Raw genomic sequence first — 16,915 nt, forward strand, 5'->3', positions numbered from 1 at the left:
CTATATCTGACTTCTAAATAAGACTCTTTCACGTACTAAACATTTGTCAACATTAATAGCACTAATTTAAGAAGAAGGGAGTCAGAGGAAAATAAATCAATATGCAGAGAGAGGGGGCTTTGTTTGTCCTTTTTAAAGATCAATTAAGTGGCTACAGCTCAGTCTCACAGGGAATTATCTTGTGTCCTGCAGCTAAAAATAATTCCCAAGAAGGGTGCAGAAAGATGTTCAGCTGTCCAAACTAACTCTTTATTCAACTCTGCATGAGATGTGCCGAGAGGGAAGAGGCAGTCCGCGTGCCATGCATCAGCCTCTGGTGCCCACACAGAGGAGCCGCCCTCTCCTCTGCTGGGTCTGGAGAACACTGTGATCGAAGGGGGGGGAGGGCTTTCGAAAAGACAGGTCTGGAGTATTAACAGTTCTATAAGTTGGTACAACTTTATCACTGAGGTCAAGCCTGGTACTTAGGGAGAAGAGAAAAGCGTTTTAAACTTGTAATGTGTTAACAGCTCTGGCAATGATTTGTGTTCAGGTAAACCAAAGAGCTAGCATCATAGCTTTTCTCTGCCCTCAGTTCTCCTAATTATTTCTAGGCTTACAGCTTGAGTCAGGTCTGCAGCTGATCAACTGCAACCCTGGCCATAAGAATCAAAATGACATAATGTTCAGGGTCAGAGTCATCTTAGCTGGACTGTAGAAATTTTCAAGTCACTATCAATGAAAACTACTTTTAGTTCAATATTCTTTCAACCTCCCCACCCTCCGAACAATTTAGAAAACAGAAGCAGCAACGTAACCAATGGAGAGTGAATTTACAAGGAAGCTACACCCTCTAGTTACAAGCCTACAAAGTTAGAAGTAGCCACTTCAAGTTAGGTAGCCAGGAAATTTCTTTCAGAAAACCCAGTTGCCCAAGGTGAGTCCTCCTGCTTACCTGCTTTATGTACTTGCTTCCTGCCTGAGGAAAGTCCCAGGCAGCCAGGTACAAGGATACAAGGCTCCTCAGTGAGTGGAAGGGACGCCGGGTGTCCTCTGAGCTGTGATCTCGGTTCCGATGCTTTTCATGTGGCTGAAATAGCTCAAGCGATCTGTGCTTCACCCGGTACTGAGAGCTGCTCCCGGCTCGGGGCTGGAGGGGAACTCGGTTTAAGGATAAGTGTTAAAGAGAATTCCTGTCATAGTTCACAGTTGTTCTTCCTAAATATAGAGTTTGATACAAGCCATACGCTGCCTCCAAAAGGCTTGACCGTGCTGAAAGCAGGGCTCAAATGTCAGCCGGAAGGTGGCTCTGGAATCTTACTGCCCTCCTCATCTTCCAGAAGATGCTGGCTGCGTTTTCTCACAAATTCTGAGGGGGCACAGGCAAGTTTGAAAAGTAGGAAAAGTTTCTATCTTTAGCTTTATTACCCAGAGGCCAGAAGACCGAGAGTGTTGAATAAAAAATTGGAGAGAGGCAGCACAAGCGCCAAGCAGTGTTTGAGTCCTCACTTGGTCACCGAGGAGCTGAGAAAGTTACTTCCGAATCAGCTCTCAGTCTGATTACAATGAACTATAAAACATCGTCCTTTTTGTAGGTCAAAAATGGTCACAGATTGACCAACTCGTGTGCTTCCAAGGCCGAGTCTCTCTCTGCTCAGCTGCCTCTACTCCTGGCAATGACTGTAGCCCTACAACATGTGAGGCAACAGAACAAAAGAGAAAATATCTATTTTACGTATGACAAAGGCCAGGACCAGGTATCAGACAAAACACTCTTTAAAGAGAACACTGCCAAATCCTACAAAATATGTTCATTATTTTTAGCACTACTTTTCTTTTCTTTGTTTACTTCTCTAGTCTCTAAAATTACCCTGGAACTTCTCTGGCAGTCCAGTGGTTAAGACTCCACCTTCCAATGCAGGGGGAGCGAGTTCAATCCCTGGTTAGAAAACTAAGGTCCCACAGGCCACAGCGTGCAGCCAAAATTTTTTAAACATAATAATAAAAAATAAAATTGCCTTTATACAGAACTCCCCTTCAGTAGAAGGATTAAACAGTGGACTCACTTATCATCCATCCAGTTATAAGTGAGGGATGTCTGAGTCCATGATAGCAGTCAACCCGCAGCCATCTACTACCTGTCCTCTAGTTACATAAGATGAAGAAGCTCCAGTCTGTATGAGCCCCTAAAGTTGCATGTCTGTTCCCTGCAGCTGAATGTATTCCCAATACTTGATTTCAGGTCAGTAAAGAGAAAATCAACTTTCCAGTAGCTAAGGAAGTCAGCAGATCATTGTGGAGCACCTCAGTTTGGGGCTCACCAATTAACTTCTATTCGTGTGCTGTTTAAAAGAACTGTGTCTTCAAAAGTCAGTTTAGACATCGTACTTTGAGGTTTTGTGGCACCAAAAATGAATTCTTTATACAGTGGGAAAGAGATTAGGGTGAAAGTGAAAGTCAGTCAGTCATGTCCAACTCTTTGTGACCCCATGAACTGTATAGTCCCTGGAATTCTCCAGGCCAGAATACTGGAGTGGGTAGCATTTCCTTTCTCCAGGGGTTCTTCCCATCCCAGGGGGTCAAACCCAGGTCTCTCACATTGCAGGCTGATTCTTTACCAGCTGAGCCACAAGGGAAGCCCAAGAATCCTAGAATGGGTAGCCTATCCCTTCTCCAGGGGATCATCCTGACCCAGGAATCAAACTGGGGTATCCTGCATTGCAGGTGGATTCTTTACCAACTGAGCTTTCAGGGAAGCTCATACTTCCTGAGATTAGGGTAGGCACCTTAATATTTCCCAGATGTTTGGATGTTCCTCTGCGTTCAGAGCTCTTCCCCAGACACTAGGTGGCATCACTCCATGAATGAACAACAACGAGCCATTTTTGACACCTTGCCCTGCAGTCATCCCATAAATTTTGCCCCCAGTGACCCTTCAGGAGCTCCTCTTGTTGTTTATGTGAAGGAAAGTGCTCCTGGCCACAGTGCCTTGTACGCAAGGCTGACCCAACACGGACGCGGCTGCCTCTGTGGAAAGAACTGAGGTAAGCTGCATAATCGGGGCTTCTTTACTCAGAAGTGACAGAAACGCAAAGTGAACTAGTTTAAGCCATGAGGAGGCGTGGCAGACACCGTTGATGTCTTTCTCAGTATTGCTCTACCCACATGAGCTCTGCAGCTGTAGACATTCCTCAGCACACTGTCAGCTTCACACCTCAAAAGCCGGAATCTCTCTGCTTCTCTGCATTGGAGCTCTCTCCATCTCCACGGCAGGGTGCCTGGGTGTGCTACAGCCGTGACCCAGAATTGCCGGGGAGCAGACACCGCTAGGGACTAACCTCAGCCAATGGAGACGCCAGTCGGTGATAAATGCCCCACCTCCCCATCCTCTGGTGGAATGATGGTGAAATGTGGTCTAGTTTCCAGAGGTCCCCAGCAGGACTGAGCCCCCGTTGCCCTCAGCAGCAAGTGACTCGCTCATTATTTTGCTCTCATTGGCTTTTTCCTTTCCCCGTCTCACTTCAATCCCTCACTTATGTTCTCTGGGATCACCACCCAAACAGACCACCAAATAGACAAGTCCAAGTCTTTGTCTCCACGTCTAGATTTGAGGCAACCCAAACCAAGACAAGGGGGTTCACTGGGAAAGCTTCATATTGTGACAGGAAGCGCAAAGTGCTTGCTTGGTGCTCACGCTTAGTTGCACCACGGCATGTGGGAAAGGCATGAGGTGCTGGTGGGCCTCAGAAATAACAGAGAAGGAATGTTTGTGCTGAATGTCCTATGCTTCTGCTAAATGCCAGCCCTGTCCTATCCCCACCATCCCTGGGGAGAAAACTGAATATGCATATGTTCCTGCCCGCAGAGCTTACAAGAGGGAGTGGGTGGTGGACAAAGCTGAGTCAACAAGATAACCCCCGTTAAGTAATATGAAAACAGACAGAAGACTGAAGAAGAGAAACTGGGGCAGAGAGTGAGTGGCATCTCTGTAATAAGAACTGAGATCGATAGGGTGAGAAAAGAACACTTTAGGCAGAGGAACTGAAGGTGCAAAGGCCCTGAGGTGGGAAAGTATGTTTCCAGAACTCGCAGGAAAACAATGCCACCTAAACATGGAGAAGGTGGCATGACATGAGGTGAGAAAGAGGCAGAGGCCGGCAGGGCCTTTGTAGGCCATTTGGCAACAGGTGCTGCTTTTCTTAGTGTAGTAGGAATCCTTGGAAGGTTTTTTTTTTGTTTTTGTTTTTGTTTTGGCTGCACTGGGTCTTCATCGCAGTATACTGGTTTTTCTTATTGCGTTGCACGGGCTCTCAAATTATGGTGTGCAGGCTTAGTTGCCCTGTGGCATGTGGGCCCTTAGTTCCCCAACCAAGAATCAAATCCACATCCCCTGCACTGGAAGGTGGATTCTTAACCACTGGACCACAAGGGAAACCCCATTGGAAGGTTTTAAGCAGTGGAGTTGTTTGGTTTGAGCTTTTATGAGCTCATATCACTGATATGTGGAAAATAAACTGTAATAGAATAAGCAAGGAAGAGGGGAGAATATTTAAAAGGCTAGAGATGATGGTGGCCTGCACAAAGGTGTTGGTGATGGAGATAAAGACAAGCAGAGAGGTTCAAAGTGTATTTTAGTAGTAGAGTCAAATGTGTCCTTGCTTATGGATTGGATGAGGGAGAATGGAGAAGAGGAATCCAGGTTTCAGACTTGGATCATGAGGTGTGAAGGAATGTGGTCAGTGGGTGACGAGTGAAGGTATCAGCCTCAATAATGAGGTCCGCATCTAAAGAGCTCGACACAGGGCCTGGCACATAGCAAGCTCTTAAGATGGGGCATGAAGAATTGAAAGCCATTCTTGCCTCAGACAGAAGTGCTTCAACGGATTGAGGGGGCTGCTTCAAAAACCAGATCACTGCAGGTTGTAGCATGAAGGGTTGAGGCAGCAAGTGGACTCATCTCTTCTAGACCCTTGATGAAGAACAGAGAAAAAGAATAGTGGCTGAGTTTGGAGATTTCCAATATGGAGAGAATTTTTTCAGCTGTATCTTATTTCAGTCTGAGCAATATTTAAACATGTTTAGAAGCCAAGGTGCAGAGGTTGACAAAGGTCAAGAGGAGGTCATTGACAAGCGAAAGGATGAAACCTTGCCTCTAGAGGTGGGAACAGATGTTCTTCCCACTGAGGAGGCACTAAAGGGGAAGGCTGAGACTGAGAAGTTTGTAAGAGGGTCTGTGCACTTGGAGGAGGAGGAATGGGGAGAAGCGAGGCCACCTGCTAACAGCCTCAACTTTCCAAGGGTCTTACAGAGGATAGATGCCAGGTGTAATGAACAAAAAGCTGAAAGTACTGCTTAGCAGTGCGCAGGGTCCAGTTGGGTTTGGAAACCTCACTGCCTCAGAGATAGCCATCCATCAACATGGTGACTGTACTAAAGAACACACATCTCCCGTTGGTCTTCCCCCAGAAGCAGATCTTGAAATCAGGGTTTGTGTACAAGTGATTTATTGACTAAGTGTTTCAGGACTTCCCTGGCAGTCTGGTGGTTAAGACTTTGCCGCCCAACGCAGTGGCATGGGTTCCATCCCTAATCAGGGAGCTAAGATCCCATATGCCTCATGGCCAAAAAAACTGAAACATAGAAATAGGAAGAGTATTAGAACAAATTTAATAAAGACTAAAAATTGTCCACATTAAAAAAAATCTTTAAAAAAGAAAAAGTGTTCCCAGGAAAACTGGGGAACAGAGGAGCAATCTCAAGCCCCACAGAAGGTGTCTTCTGTCTGATCCTTCAGGGGGGTCTGGAGTATAAGTTTCACCATAAAGCTTTGCTCTAACCCGGGAGAAGGAGTGGGGCTGTCATATTCTTGTACCTGTCCATCATTGGGGAAGGGCTGCCCGGACACACAAATTCCCAGGGACTCTGGCTCTCCTTGTGTGTGTGTGTGTGTGTGTGTGTGTGTGTGTGTGTGTGTGTGTGTGTATGTGCTCAGTCATGTCCCACTCCTCGCGACTCCATGGACTGTAGCACACCAGGCTCCTCTGTCCATGGGATTCTTCAGGCAAGAATACTGGAGTGGGTTGCCACGTCCTTCTCCAGGGGATCTTCCCAAACCAGGGATCGAACTCATGTCTCCTATGTCCCCTGAATTGCAGGCAAATTCTTACCACTGAGCCATCGAGGAAGCCCCTGGCTCTCCTTACCAGCTGCTTCAGATGCCCTAGGGCAGGCCTCCAAAACAGAGCTAGGATGATGGAAGCAAATGCCCACTGAAGCCAAGAGCAGGTAACAAATTGGGAAAGAGGACCGGAGGGCATCTGGGCTGAGCTTGGTTATTATTATGGAACACGGTTTATGGTGGTTTAGTAGCTAAGTCATGTCCGACTCTCTCAACCCCATGGACTGCAGCCTGCCAGGCTCCTCTGTCCATGGGATTCTCCAGGCAAGAATACTGGAGTGGGTTGCCATTTCCTTCTCCAGGGGATCTTCCCAACCCAGGGATCGAACCTGGGTTTCCTGCACTGCAGGCAGATTCTTTACCAACTGAGCTATGAAGGAAGCCCCATTATGGAGCATAGGCTTCATCAAAGTTGTTCTGAACTACATTGGCATCTTGTCTCTAAAAAGCCTAGTTTATTTGGAACAATCTTATAAAGTTATATGATTGCAATGTTGAGCACTTCTGTTTCTTGTTAGTCATTTTCTAATGAGTGTTGAAATGGACTATTTTTGCAGGGTTTTGGCAGTTTACAGAAGTATTTAGACTTAACATTTTCCTGCATTGTCATACAAAACCTCTATAAGCTGGCTTTTTTTCAAAAATGAGGTAACTCTGTATGTCCCTTTGGTGACATAGAGTAGAGGGGGGCCGGTCCTCCTCTAGAGTCTGAAGCAGAAACAATAGCCACCTGGCATATGTACCAGAGACCTGGGATGTTACAGAAACATCATTGCTGCCTGTGTGCCCTTGAACACAATTTTTACCCAGCTCGAATTTTACCCATGGTCAGGATCTGTAAAACTGGGGAGAATCACAGTGATACCACATACTATGCAGGACAATTTCCTAGCTCCTTCCCCTGCTGCCGTGTAAAGCTTTTGCTTTTAAATGAGAACCATAAACATAAATGAGACAATAAATTTGTAAACATTTGGATCCTCCTAGAGGGAAAGAGAGTAAAACTCTAACTTAAAGCAAGTCACAGAGGCAATGCTGTGAGTTCAGCCAGTGTCTCCTCTTCCTGGCACACAGCGCATGATATTGTCCAGGCTTGCTCACAGTTGCACTGGGGTCATGCAGCCACATTCTGGCCAGTAGGATGTGGGCCCAATTACTGTAAATCAGTGCTCCTCAAATGGTGGTCCATGCAGCAGTGCCCGTTTGCAAACTGTATGTTACCAGTTTGCAGTGAGTGATAACAGAAATTTAAAAGTAAGCAATTAGGGACTTTGACAGCAATTTGACATTGCCCCTACATCCAAGCAGCATTTCCTTTTTCTAGTCATTCATTTTTGTGAAAGTATTGGTCCATGATGGGTTAAACTTTTTTAAAAAACTTGGTCCTCGGATAGTTTGCGAAGCACTGCTGTGAGCCATTCCAGGCCTCGCCCTTTAAAACATCTTATGCCATCCAGGAAGGTTTCTTCCTCCTCCATAGCAACCTTAGAAGCCACTGGTCCTAGATGTCATCACTACAGGATGAAAAAAGATCACCAGATGCACACCAGATTATGACATGAGTGAGAGAGAAATATTTACTATGTAAAGCTACAGAAATGTGGACATGTTCGTGACACATAACTTAGGATTGTTTGATTCTTAATAGAAATAATTGCCCTCGTTCTAGAAGTTGGACCATCTGGGGCCAAGGGACCCACTTGGATGCCCTTTGTCAGGGATGGCTGGAAGGCTGGCTTAGCTGGGACTGTCAACCAGAATATCTACATGTAGCCTCCACAGGATGATAGCATCAGGTTAGTTGGCTTCTTAACCTGGAGGTTCAGGGTTCCAAGAGCAGGTAATCCAGGGAAAAGGACAGAAGCTGCATGGCCTTTTATTACCTAACCTTGGAAGTCACGTAGCCTCACTCCTGCTGTGCTGCTGGCTGAAGCAGTCACAACCTCGTACAGATCAGGGGAAGGAGGCATGGACCTCTGTCTCTGCATGGGAGGATTGTCACAACATTTCAGGTCGTACTTTAAAACTGCCTCACTGTGATTATAACTGGGGGCTCTGGTTCCAGATATCTTGTATTTCCTTCAAACCACCTGACCCGAAGCCTTCTCCATAGCAGATACTCACTAAGTGTGTGTTGATGATCATAGAGGGGAAAGCTAGGAAGATTGCTCCTGTTTTGAGGATAACTGAGTCTGTGTTCTTGGGAATTTGAGTTCATGGATTCTAAGATGCACTTCTTTCACATTTTAACATCTCTGAAATTGGCACTTGTTAAAATTTATGGCATCTTATAATGAAGGGCGTTTCCTTTCTTGAGTACGTAAGATAACCATGTGTCTGTCATCCAACCAGTAGCTTATTAGATGAAATATAGTAAATGTCAAGGACTCAATATCTACTCAGTGGAGCCTTAGCTAATGAGAAGTAACGAGAAGAAAGGAAATAATGGGGAAATGCCTACTATCACTGAGATGAAACTGATCAGCAAACAAAGACGGCAAGATGGAGAGCCAGCAATCACTGCAGTAAGACATTCCTAATGCTGTAAGGAACCCAAAAGGGCGTCATGTCCAAACTCTGCCCAACGGCCGCCCCACCACCACACTTGCTCCGTATCTATGCAGTCTCTGGACCCACACCCTCCGCCCCTTGTGCTGTAACAGGAAATAGTAATACTTTGGAAAGCGGCCAGTTGAGGTTCAAATTTGGGCTCTGTCATTTCCCTCTTGGAATTTTAATTTCTTCATCTGCAAAATTAAGTGAGCTAGTGGAAATAGAGCACTTAGTAGGTGATGCACCAATGGTATTTTTTTCTTTTCCTGTGATTAACCCTCCCATCATTTCCAACTTATTTTCTGCAAGTCCTGAGATAATCCTCTTTATTACTTTGTAGACCATGAGTCTTTGATTTATTAAAACTATTGAGAATATTCTCATACTGTTTAAGATCCTAATCCCAGGTCTGAAGAATCAGACAAAATAGCTCCATATTAACCTTAGAAATATTGCCATCAAGTCACCCACAGCCTGACCTCCCACCCTTCCTGGAGGTTTTCACAGCTGTCTCATTAAGTCATTCAAAGTAAGGAGAAAATAACATATGAAAGAGGCTCCTAGTCCAAAGGAAGAAAGCCTAAATTCACTCATGTATTCCTTCAGCCTAACAGCAAATATTTTTGAGCATCTACCACGCACCTCAAACTGCACTAAGCCATGAAAATACATGAAACATGCATAGACCCCATGCATACAGAGTTCACAGCCTGTGAAGGAGACTGATATTAAATACAAAGTTATTACAAAGGGGGTGGATGCACTCAAGGTAGAGAAACCTAAGAAGCAATCCTTAGGAACAGGGACAAGGGAGTGGGGAGAATGAGATGGAAAGACTCTTGTAAAAGCCAATGAAGGATGCCATAGTGGTCAATTTGCCTTTGTGGGCAACTGAGGTTGAATCCTTCTGGGGACCCTACAAGAAACTATATAGAACACACCTCAGAGTTATCTAACCAGAGGACAGGGAGCCTGGTATTTACCCACTGGGCTGCCCCTAGAACATTAACACACATACACACACTTCTGAGTTGCATCAATATCAGGGTTTCTCAACCTGGCACTACTGACATTTGAGGCCAAATCATTCTTTTTCTTTAATTCAAATATAGCTGATTTACAGTGTTATGTTAATTACTGCTGTACAGCAAAGTGGTTCAATTATACACACACACACACATACACACACACACACACACATATATACACACACACATACACATTCTTTTTTAAAGTATTCTTTTCTATTATGGTTTATCATAGAATATTGAGTATAGTTCTCTGTGTTATACAGTAGGACCTGTTGTTTATCCACTCTATATAAAAGCTTACATCTGCTAACCCCAATCTCCCACTCCATCCCTCCCCAAAACCCCTTCCTCTTGCCACCGCCAGTCTCTTCTCAATGCCATGATTGTCTCTGTTTCATAGATAGGTACATTTGTGTCATATTTTATATTCCACATATGAGTGATATCATATGGTATTTGTATTTCTGTATGGCTTACTTCATGTAGTTTGATAATCTCTGGACCCATCCATGTTGCTACAAATGGCATTATTTCATTCTTTTTGTATTTTTTATTTTTAATTATCTTATATTTTGTTCTTTTTAATGACTGAGTAGCATTCCATTGTATGTATGTACCACATCTTTATCCATTCATCTGTTGGCAGGCATTTAGGATGTTTCCATGTCTTGGCTATTGTGAATAGCACTGCTATGAACATAGAGGTGCGTGTATATTTTTAAATAATAGTTTTGTTTGGATATTTGCCCAGGAATGGGATTGCTAAATCATATGGTAATTCTATTTTTAGTTTTCTGAGGAAACTCCAAGCTGTTTTCCACAGTGGCTACACCAACTTACATTCCCACCGTCAATGCAAGAGGGTTTCGTTTTCTCCATACCCTCTCCAGCATTTGTTATTTGTAGACTTTTTAATGATGGCTATTCTGACTAGTATGAGGTGGTGCCTCAAAGTAGTTTTGATTTGCATTTCTTTAATAATTAGTGATGTTGAGCATCTTTTTGTGTGCCTATTGGCTATCTGTATTTCTTCTTTGGAGAAATGTCTATTTAGGTCTTCTGCCCATTTTTCAATTGAATTGTTTGTTTTTTGATATTGAGCTGTATGAACTATTGTTTATTTTGGAGATTAATCCCTTGTCAGTTGCTTTATTTGCAAATATTTTCTCCCATTCTATAGGTTGTCCTTTCCTTTGGTTCATGATTTCCTTTGCTGTGCGGAAGCTTATATGTTTGATTAGGTCCCATTTGTTTATTTTTGGTTTTATTTTCACTGTTCTAGGAGTTGGATCCAAAAAGATATTGCTGCAATTTATGTCAAAGGATGATCTGCCTGTTTCCCTCCAAGAGTTTTGTAGTATCTGGCTTTACATTTAGGTCTTTAATCCATTTTGAATTTATTTTTGTGTATGGTGTTAGAGAGTATTCTAATTTCATTTTCTTACATGTGGCTGTCCAGTTTTCCCAGCACTACTTATTGAAGAAGTCCCAGCTGTGATCCCAATTTGGGGTGTCACCATTGTGAAAACGATGGCTCAGTAATAAAGAATCTGCCCACCAATGCACGAGATGTGGGTTCGATCCCTGGGTCGGGAAGATCCCCTGGAGAAGAAAATGGCAACCCACTCCAATATTCTTGCCTGGGATATCCCATGGACAGAGGAGCCTGGTGGGCTACATCCACAGGGTCACAAAAGAATCGGACACGACTGAGCGACTAAACAACATTGTGGAGATAGTATTTAAAACCAGGGTTCAGATGAGGCCTCCTGGAGAGGGAGTGTAACTAGAGCAGAGATGAGGTCAAAAGGCTGAGCTCTGGAACACAACATTTAGAAGTCAAGGAGAAACTCAGGATGGAGCTGGGCAGGGACAGCTAGTATTTCATAGTGTTTCACAGAGTTTCCCTTTTGCAAGATGAAAAGAGTTCTGTGGACAGATGGTGGTGATGGTAGCTCAACAATGTGAATGGACTTAATGCCACTGAACTGTACCTCTATAAATGGTCAAGAAGGTCAATTTTGTTCTGTGTGTTTTACCACAACTTTTTTTAAAAGAGGGAGATAAACAGGTCCAAGAACCCAAATGAAAGAAGTGTTTCCCGAAGGCAGGAGGGATCAACCAGGTCAAAACAGTGCTGAGAAACCAAGAGTTAACCAATTTGGCAACGTGGTAATTTTGAGAGCAGAGCAGGTGACAGCAAACTCTTGCTTGAACTCGGCTCAGAGACAGCATGGGGGATGAGGAAGGCAAGATGGACAGGGTAGCTAACTTTTCAGGCAGCAGAAAAATGAAGCCAGTGGCTGGAAGTGGTCACAGGAAGGACTCTCATTTTAAGATGAAAGATAATCCAACATATTTCAGGGCTGAGACTGGAATGACCCCACAGAGGGGGAAACATTGATGAGGCAGGAAAGAGAGGGGACACTTGTCACCAGGGCACTAAGCCAGAGCAGCCGTGAGTGGTGGGGATCCGATTTACAGAGACAGCGTGGGAGCAGGGGCAGCTGACGGGTGTGACCAGAGCAGAAGCCTGTGGACGCAGAGGTGAGCAGGATGGGCCCCTTGCCATGGGGAGGGTAAGGATGTGCTCTTCTGATTGAGAATAATTTTTCAGTGAAATAAGAAGCATGACTGGCAGCTGACAATAAAATGTAAGAAAGAAATTTCGGAGTTTTGAGAAGGTTTAAAATAGCCCTCTCAGACAGGGAGAGGGCATTTCTTGGAAATGTAGTTGGACTGGGAGGCAGCTCTTGAGGTCAAATTAAGGTTTTTGATCATAAATGTTAAGTGAGACCAGGATAAATTTTCATCTGAATATATATTAGTTTTATTGTTAATAAGTTCCTAATATGTCTCTTCAGTTTTTATTTCCTCTCATTCATTTATTATATATAAGAATTTTTAAAGTATTTCTAAGAAATGAGGAGTATTTTTTTTGAGGAGTATGTTTTAATACAAATACAAGCCACCAAAGTATATCAATCATGAATCTGTAGGTACTGACAACTTTTTGTCAAAATATAGAGAGCCGAAAGTATTATAGATACACACAAAAAAGCTTTGACAAAACACCTCTTTGGAATTTGGAAAACCACCTAGTTTAAAATGGATATAAAAGGTTGTAATATTACAGTATTTAAACTTGATTGAATATATAGATGTACATACATATGTGTTTATATATGTATAATATGTAATACATGATATATATGTATAATATATAATACATGATATATATGTATAACATATCATATGTATATATATATATATACACACACACATAAATTTTTAATTCAGCATCCATTTTTTACTGTCACAAAATATTTACAGAAGTGCTTAAGGCCCTGTGAGACAAAGAAAACCTTGCTGCTAAGTAGCTTCAGTCATGTCCAACTCTGTGCCACCCCAGAGACAGCAGCCCACCAGGCTCCCCTGTCCCTAGGATTCTCCAGGCAAGAACACTGGAGTGGGTTGCCATTTCCTTCTCCAATGCATGAAAGTGAAAAGTGAAAGTGATGTCGCTCAGTCGTGTCCGACTCCTAGCGACCACATGGACTACAGCCTACCAGGCTCCTCTGTCCATGGAATTTTCCAGGCAAGAGTACTGGAGTGGGCTGCCATTGCCTTCTCCGAAGAAAACCTTAAATCTCCAAATTTAGAAATTACATATTCTACAATCTATCTCTGACCTGAATGCTGAAAAGCTAGAAATTAACAATACAAAGAAATAAATAGAACTATTAGGAAAATTAATAGTAAAATACTCTTCTAAGGAATTCCCTGGCAGTCCAACTGTTAGGACTCTGTGCCTTCACTGCATAGGGTGCAGGTTCAATCCCTGACTGGGGATCTAAGATCCTGAAAGCTGCGTGGTACAGCCAAAAAAATAAAAATAAAATAAAATACTCTTCTGAATAACTCAAGGGCCAAAGAAAATAATCAAAATTACAATTATGACCCCATTATAAATTAACCACAGTGAAAACAGTGTGCACTCAGAGGAAAATTCTAACCCCTAAAACTACCTTTTAATTGGAGACAGTGCAATATAGCACGCCATGTTTTTCAATTTACTACAAAGGCAAAAAATAGAAAAGCCTAGAGAGGTACCTAGGGAAATTGCTGCAGTACATATCTTCTCTTTTAGATCATGCTTTTGAGATCCAGTTTGGCAAGCTCAAATATGTCCTGCTCAGAAATAAATGACTTGAACTGGGAGCTCGCAGCAGTCACAACTTGATCCCAAAATGATCACTAACATCTCATCTTGCCCACCTCTTGCAACTCAGAGGTGTGGTCAGAACAAAAAAGTGTCCTGCCTTGCTTTCAAGGTCAAGGGAATAGGAGAATAAGGGACTCTGTCTTTTCCTTCTCTGTCTACTGTGCCCAAATGAATAGTCGTTATTTCCTTTTTCTGTGTGTGTAGTGATGGATGCTTGGTTAGGTTCATCTGCACAGGCAGGTTAGATATGAGGAGGAAAAGCCTTTGGCTCCACCCTAATGCTTTAGGTTAACCGAAACGTCCTCAGGAACATGTATAAATATGTTCCAGCTTAAATATGGAAGATTACAAAAGTGTAAAAGGGTCAAAGAAACAGCTGTTTGGAAAGGTAAAGGGCATCATTGAGACAGGAAAAATGAAGTAGGCAGACAAACACAGTATATGCATTGAGGTGACAGAAAATGCACTAAGTTGATTCAACGTACATTACCAGGCACCAAAGAATGAGATATGAAACATGTCCTCAAGGGGCTCACAGCTGATACTCTCATGCAATGAGCGCTTTCCTCATCAGGGCTGGGATTAGAGTTGAAATCTGGTGTGATCCAAATGAAAAAATGTATATAGAATTATTTGAAAGAGTAGAAAGCACTGAATTCTATGATATGATTTTTACTATTTATTACTTGATGAAAGTGTTCTCCCCAGTGATTGATATATAGCAGGAATTAGCAAACTATGCCCTGCTGCCTATGTTTATAAATAAAGTTTTATTGGACTACAGCCACACCTGTTCATTGCATATCGTCCATGGCTGCTTTTCCCCTACAAAGGCAGAGTGGAGTAGTTTGTTTTCATAGAAATGACACAGTTCAAATTTGCTATCTGTCCTTTACAGCAAAAGTGTGCCATCTTCTGATATATAATGTTATTCAGGTGTTCCCTGGGTCACTCAGTTCTCCTGAGTCATCTTTTCCCTGTGGAGAATAACTATTTTCATGTATAAAAATAACCACCCTCATTCAAAAAATACTTTAAAATCATGTGAAAAGCATGATGGTATATTCTCAACTGTTAATTATATTACTATATAAATATAATGTATATTATATAATGTGATTAACACAAATTATAATTTTTACTATTTTGTATTTTATTGAATTATTTTTTAAAATTTGCTTTTATTACTGAAAAAGTATATTCTTCAGTTTGGTAACTTGTGCCTTTCTAGTCTTTTAAAAAAGGAAAGCTTTTTTTCCTTCAGTTGTGACAGTCTGCTTTGTAGAAGAAATCATTGCTTTATGTTAAGGTGACTTGCTTTATTCTGTTTTATTATTGCCAAGCAACCTCATCTTAAATCCCAAAGTTCTAACTTCTTTTAATAGACATAGAGGTATTATCTGAGTTCCAAGAATTTATATTAAGCTCTTACAAAATGTATTATGAATGTAGCCCACACAAACACTGAAATATAACTCTGGGACAGCTGCATTAGACCCAAGGTTGGTTTCAGCTATCATTTAATCTTTGAATATAATAAATATCCAGCAGTAAAAAACCCTTGGAGAAACTAAGATTTTAATTGGCTTGGTTTAATCCCACATAGGCATTTGTGATCCTCAAAAGCCTGCAGCCGCAGCCGTGTGACCTAACCAAGATGGCAGCATGAACTTGCTTCTTCCCTGCCAAGTATTATTTCGTATATACTCTAAAAATCATCACTCCATCTAAAACCAACAGATTTACTATCTTTTTTTTCGTTTGGTTTTGGCATTGGCCATGATGAGCGGCATGCAGGATCTTAGTTCCCTAGCTGGGAATCCAACCCATGCCCCCTGCAGGGGAAACGCAGTATCCTAACCACTGGACCACCAGGAAAGTCCCTGGGTTTGCTACCTTTTAACATTTGAATAAGGTTTTAAGAAGAAAAAAAGCCTTTGGTTTATTTGAACTAAACCTTAGGAAATCACTTCTGAGGCTCTGAAGAAATAAGAACTTATGCAAACATTAGTTTTGAAAACCTAAAAGATAGTCATACTTAATATTCAGTCCTCGTTATTGCCAGTTGGACACATCACTCCCCCAGTCCCTAATCTCTCTTCTAATAGTTTCTTCTAGTCACCATTCACTGAGTCATTTTGAAAGTGTTAGGTCACCTGTTGTTGAAGGCTGATATTGTCCCAAAATAGAAATGTAGAAGCAGCCTAGGCCAAGAAAGGCCTTAGAGTGAAACATACATTAACAGGAGAAGGTTCTGGAAAGTAGACCAAAAAAAGGAAGAATCCTGTTTGATTAGAGAAAAGTTGTCAAAAGATTCTTGGTGATTCTGAATATATTTTATGTTCACATTTAATCTGAAGAGATGTATTTACCCACTAGCCATCTACTTTTGGGCATAGCCAGGCTTTCAAGCCACAGTTGGCAGTTTTCCCATTAGTAGATGTTATGGATTTACTGTGTGTCCCCCAAAATTTGTTGGGGGAATTACATTCCCCAAAGTATGTTGAAGTACTAACCCCCAGCACTTCAGAATGTGACCTCATTTGGACATAGGGTAGTTGTAGAAGTAATCAGTGAAGAAATGAGGTCATAATGGAGTTGGGTGGGCCTCTAACCCGATATGACTGGTGTTCTTATACAAAGGGGAGAGGTGGGCACAGACATGCATACAGGGAAAATGCCATGTGAATATGAAGGTCATGTGAAGATGCATCCTGGGAATGTGTCTACAAGCCACATTTTGCCAGCAAACCATAGAAGCTAGAGGAGAGGCATGGAACAGATTCTCCCCCAGAATCAACTCGGCCCAGACCATGATCTGGACACTTATAGCCTCTAGAACTATGAGATAATAAATTTCTGTTTAAGCCAGGGGTCCCCAACCTCTGGAATCTGATGCTTGATGAGCTGAGGTGAAACTGATAAAAGTGCACAGTCAATGTAATGCAT

The 16,915-nt window shown here is 42.4% G+C and overlaps 2 protein-coding genes across 2 annotated transcripts in view; one reads left to right on the forward strand and one right to left on the reverse strand.

The window, feature by feature from the left end:
- SMPX (small muscle protein X-linked) overlaps positions 1-1,067 on the reverse strand; it is a 49,863-nt gene extending 48,796 nt beyond the window's left edge. Inside the window, exon 1 of the mRNA XM_004021960.6 lies at positions 935-1,067. The gene's annotated coding sequence lies outside the window, so the exon portion shown is untranslated. The remainder of the gene's footprint in view (positions 1-934) is intronic.
- An 11,173-nt stretch (positions 1,068-12,240) lies between these two features.
- MBTPS2 (membrane bound transcription factor peptidase, site 2) overlaps positions 12,241-16,915 on the forward strand; it is a 93,127-nt gene continuing 88,452 nt past the window's right edge. The window contains exon 1 of the mRNA XM_060407737.1: positions 12,241-12,288. The gene's annotated coding sequence lies outside the window, so the exon portion shown is untranslated. The remainder of the gene's footprint in view (positions 12,289-16,915) is intronic.

This window comes from Ovis aries, chromosome X (genome assembly GCF_016772045.2).
Source record: "Ovis aries strain OAR_USU_Benz2616 breed Rambouillet chromosome X, ARS-UI_Ramb_v3.0, whole genome shotgun sequence".
Classification (NCBI taxonomy): Eukaryota; Metazoa; Chordata; class Mammalia; order Artiodactyla; family Bovidae; genus Ovis; species Ovis aries.